We start from the raw sequence: 5,000 nt of genomic DNA, 5'->3' as shown, positions 1-5,000 counted from the left end.
CATGGACTGTAGCCCACCAGGCTCCTCTGTCCATGGGATTCTCCAGGCAAGAATACTGGAGTGGGTTGCCATTTCCTTCTCCAGGGGAATCTTCCCGACACAGGGATCGAACCCTGGTCTCCCGCATTGCAGGCAGACTCTTTAACCTCTGAGCCACCAGGGAAGCTCACCTCCCAAAGGTCACACCTCCTAATACTATCACATTGAGCATTAGGGTTTAACAAATGACTTTTAGGGTGACACAGTCTGTAGCACATGTCACATGTGAACCCATAAAATTTTATTATCATCCCTTAGACCTTACATTTTGAGTTTCTCCAAGTCAGGAACCAAAAGATTATTAATATTATTAATATTTACTTTAAGGACACACTGGATTTTTCCCAGTTCAGTTGTCAAAGACAAAAGAGCAGGATGATAGCCACATGATACTTGGGTATTTGGTTCCTGGTGTGTTGTTGGGATAGAATGATAGGTACTACTCTTGGGTTCCTTCAGACCTTTCTCACTCAATTCACCAAGCCCAACTTTAAAATGGAAATATGCACACACATTGGTATGTATGCATACAGGCATCAGACAGTTCCAAATTTCCCCAGGAGCTATCCAGCCCTGGCATTAGGCTTCAGCCAGCCAGTCACCCTCCCTCTCCTGGTATCTTTGCTCTTAGTGACTCAAAGTAAACTGGCATTAGACTTTCTGAAGTCTCTGAAAACATTTGTGGGGTATTTTTTTAAAGTTTTCTAATTAAGAGTTTAGGAATTGGGCAGGAGCTATCATTTTAAATCATTTGGTGCTTTTCCTCCAGAGAAGACTTGGAAGAGTATATACTTATTTCAGTATGAAGAAAAAAAAAAAAAAACAGTCTCAGTTGAGTCATATAAATGAGAGGGAGCGAGAGAGGGAGGGTACTGACTGCCACCAGCATTACTCAGATGTCAGTGGGTTTTATGACATGTTATTTAATGTTTACCAGTGACTGTTGGATAGAGGCTATAACAAGATGATTACACAGGCAGCTAACTTTTTTGCTTAGGCTCCCTAGCTTGTGTTTGGTAAGATACGGCTGCTTCTAGAATTGCAGGCAAAAATAAATGCCAGAGGTCATGATAATTCCATGTTCTCCAGTTCAGCTATTAAACCAGTGAATAGATTGACTCAAGTACTGAAGCATTTAACTGTAATGTTCAGATATAGAACGAGTGACACATGGGTTTCCCGCAAAGGCAGGCACTTATTTACCAAAAATGACCCAGAATACCCTTTTAAACAAAACAAAAGACAGTAAAAAGCAAAAACCTGTATCAGTAGAGGAGATTCTGAGAACGGCTCTGTGACATTGTATTTCAAAGCCAGAAACCTAATTGCAAATTTCCTGACCACAATCCCATTCATGTTTATTTGCTCTAAGAATGAGGTTTAGTTCTTTTTTTTTTAAATTTCATTTTATTTTTAAACTTTACATAATTGTATTAGAATACAATTAGAATACAAAATACAAATACAAATATTACATAATTGTTTTGCCAAATATCAAAATGAATCCGCCACAGGTATACATGTGTTCCCCATCCTGAACCCTCCTCCCTCCCCATACCATCCCTCTGGGTCGTCCCAGTGCACTAGCCCCAAGCATCCAGTATCGTGCATCGAACCTGGACTGGCATCTCGTTTCATACATGATATTTTACATGTTTCAATGCCATTCTCCCAAATCTTCCCACCCTCTCCCTCTCCCGTAGAATCCATAAGACTGTTCTATACATCAGTGTCTCTTTTGCTGTCTCATACACAGGGTTATTGTTACCATCTTTCTAAATTCCATATATATGCGTTATTATACTGTATTGGTGTTTTTCCTTCTGAGGTTTAGTTCTGAATAGCTATTGAACTATGTTTCTCAAAGTTATAAGATAACACAACATTCTGTGTGCCAAAGGTAACATAAAAAAGTCATGAAACAATTGTCATGATGTTGTTAATTTAATTATTTTTTTATTGTTTTCTGTTTTGTTTTATATTTTTAAAAATGTTTGCTAGGACCCGTCAGGATGACTTCACGACTATCACTGACTGTGACCTGTAGTGTGAAAAGCATTTCGTTACACTATTTGCTCTACAAGGTCACAGACAAAGTTAGATATCCTCACCTTTGCTATCGCAGTATCTAGAACAATGCTCAAAAATTTAATTAATGAAAGAATGAATGCCCACAGCAATAATGTGTCAGTGATTTAAAGGCAAACTTGAGGAGCAGGCATGACCGAAAGGAGGAAGAGAAATAAAACGAAGATAAAAAGTTTGGTAGAAAGATTGGGAAGAGGGCAGAGGAAAGAGATCTGGTTGCAACCCCAGAAAGGTGGTGTGTCTTCAGTGTTTTCTGGATACGGCCTTCTGTGACATTTGGGGTTTTAGGATGCCCACTTTCTACTGTAATCAGAGTTAAGTTGCAGTAATAATTATTGCAAGATCATTTCTTTTTTATCTCCATAGTTCCCATTCATTTTTGCATCAAAAATACCCCATGTTTAGTAACATAAAACGAAAACCTATTATCAGCAGAGATGATTAGTTATACTTACTGGGTCAGCCTTTTGGACATGGCAAAGCAAGGATTACTGTCTGTGATGACGTCTAGAGTCCCATTCGGGAAGACACAAATACCGGGGCCAGAATCATCTGGAAGCATCTTCACTTGTATGTCTGGCTCCTGGGCTGGGATGACTCAAAGGCTGAGCTCCAGTGGGATTGTACACTGGAGTGCCTTCCTATGGTCCTTCCATGAGGCTTGGGTTTCCTCACAGCATGGTGGCAATATTCCTAGGAGCTCCCTGGAAGGGTACTTCCTGAGAACCAATATTCCAGGAGAATAGAGCAGATGTTTGACGCTTTATGACCTAGACTGGTAAGTTCTGTCGAAGCTTCTGCTGTAGTCTATTGCTGAAAATAGACCAAAATCAAGGGGAGAAGATATGGGCCCCTCCTCTCCATGGAAAGGATGGCAAACAACTTTGGGGCTTTTTAATTAAACCACCACATGCCACATCACTTTACCTTTCTCCTTCAGGGAAAAGCTGTTAGCGGAGTTACTATTTTCCAGAAGTTATCCAAAAATTAAACTCGATCTTTTACTTTTGCTTGATTTTAATGTTTTAAGCTAAGAGGAAGAAGACAAGATAGTTAAAATAAGAAGAATTGAAGAAAGTTTACATCATTAAAGCACAGAGCATCAACGATGTGATTTTTCACGTTGACAAAGGGTACAGGTAGAGGAATAATTTATTGCTTCTTTTTCTTAAGGGTGGCAGGAGGAAGCTGGGTAAATTGAGCAAGTGTTCAGAGGAAATTAAAGAGAATTAGGCACTTGGATATTTATACCTCCTTTTGAGTATAATTTTTGGGGAAATGGGTTCACTTCCTTTACCATGTCTGAAGACTGTAGTTAAAAAATAAGAGTTTTGTTATCATCAGCGGCACCTGTAACCCAGTCACTACTCTGGAGGGTTCAGGATGGGAAACACATGTATACCTGTGGCGGATTCATTTTGATATTTGGCAAAACTAATACAATTACGTAAAGTTTAAAAATAAAATAAAATTAAAAAAAAAAAAGAATCTGCCTGCAATGACCGATCAAAATAAATAATGAGTTAATGCTCAAACATCAAAAAAAAAAAACAAAAAACAAAGACAGTCTTGTGCTTGGTACTGTGACTAAAGAGAAAGCTGAAAAATACTTGTTGTGTTAATTGCAGTCCTGTCGAGGTTCTGGGGTGGTGTCGGACAAGTTAACCTTGGTTATCAAGTACATTCTTCAACCCCTTCTCACTCTTACAGGGGAAAATTACAAAAAATAAAAAATAGCTTTAAAAGTGATTCATTGTGATCTTATTGAAGTTTTTCCATTTCATTTAGAGATGAATAGGAAGGGATGGTTCCTCCTCTATTCTTACTGTTTTGATGTATTTCTTCTCTTTTCTCATTCTTTCTCTGTCCCCAATATTTATTTTTAATTCTCCTGTGGCCCCTTTTCTTCCTACTGATTCCTTTCACTCTATCTTTCCTCATTACCATCTCCTTTTTTAGAATATTAACTATCTTTTTAAAAATTTCTCTTCCTAGTCTCTCTTCATCAACTTTTCTTTCTCTCCTTCTCTCTTGAAACTTTAGACTTGCAAGCACTGTAGTTAGGTTTAGAGTTTAGATATAAAAAATAGTAAGGTGCCACTTTACTAATTTAATGCAACTTACATAAAAATTTCCTTTTTTTGGTATCTGCTACTCCTAAACAAACAGATATGAAATCTTCAATTTCATTAAAAAATTTATGCACGCAGATAAACATGTTGGACACACATTCAAAGTAAAAAAGAAGAATAAAAATTGCTTTAATTATCAGAATCCTAGTATTCAGAGAAAACCACTGACATTTTAATGTAAACACTTCAGATATATTTGAGTATGCATAATTTGCTTTGCAAACTGGGATCATAGCATATACATTCTTCTCATAACTTGCATTTTAACTTAATGTATAATATGCATCTTGACACGTTAATACACTCTACCTACTCCACTATGTAATGACAATTAAATGGGATAATGCTGCTAAAACACTATGCCAGGCGCTTTGCCCGTGGTCATCCCTCAGTGAGTTATATTTCCTATGTATTTGTCAAACTTTCTTAATGGCTGAGAAGTATCCAACTCAGTTTTAAAATTAGTTCTTTTTGTTTGTATTTTAGGTTGTTTGCTTTTTTTTCTTTCTTCCCCTCTCTCTTTTTTAAGATGCTAAAATGTCCATTCCTTAAACTGAGTCTTTTAGTAATTCTTTAACTGCTGCTGCTTCTAAGTTGCTTCAGTTGTGTCCGACTCTGTGCGACCCCACAGATGGCAGCTCACCAGGCTCCCCTGTCTCTGGGATTCTCCAGGCAAGAACACTGGAGTGGGTTGCCATTTCCTTCTCCAATGCATGAAAGTGAAAAGTGAAAGTGAAGTCG

The 5,000-nt window shown here is 37.8% G+C and overlaps 1 protein-coding gene across 7 annotated transcripts in view; it reads left to right on the top strand.

The window, feature by feature from the left end:
- Positions 1-5,000, top strand: part of ELMO1 (engulfment and cell motility 1) — a 584,819-nt gene that overhangs the window by 152,944 nt on the left and 426,875 nt on the right. The gene's annotated exons all lie outside the window — the stretch shown is intronic.

This window comes from Bison bison, unplaced genomic scaffold (assembly GCF_000754665.1).
Source record: "Bison bison bison isolate TAMUID 2011002044 unplaced genomic scaffold, Bison_UMD1.0 scf7180017864525, whole genome shotgun sequence".
Taxonomy (NCBI): domain Eukaryota; kingdom Metazoa; phylum Chordata; class Mammalia; order Artiodactyla; family Bovidae; genus Bison; species Bison bison.
Note: the sequence above shows the minus strand (reverse complement) of the source record. Positions and strands in the feature narration are given on the sequence as shown.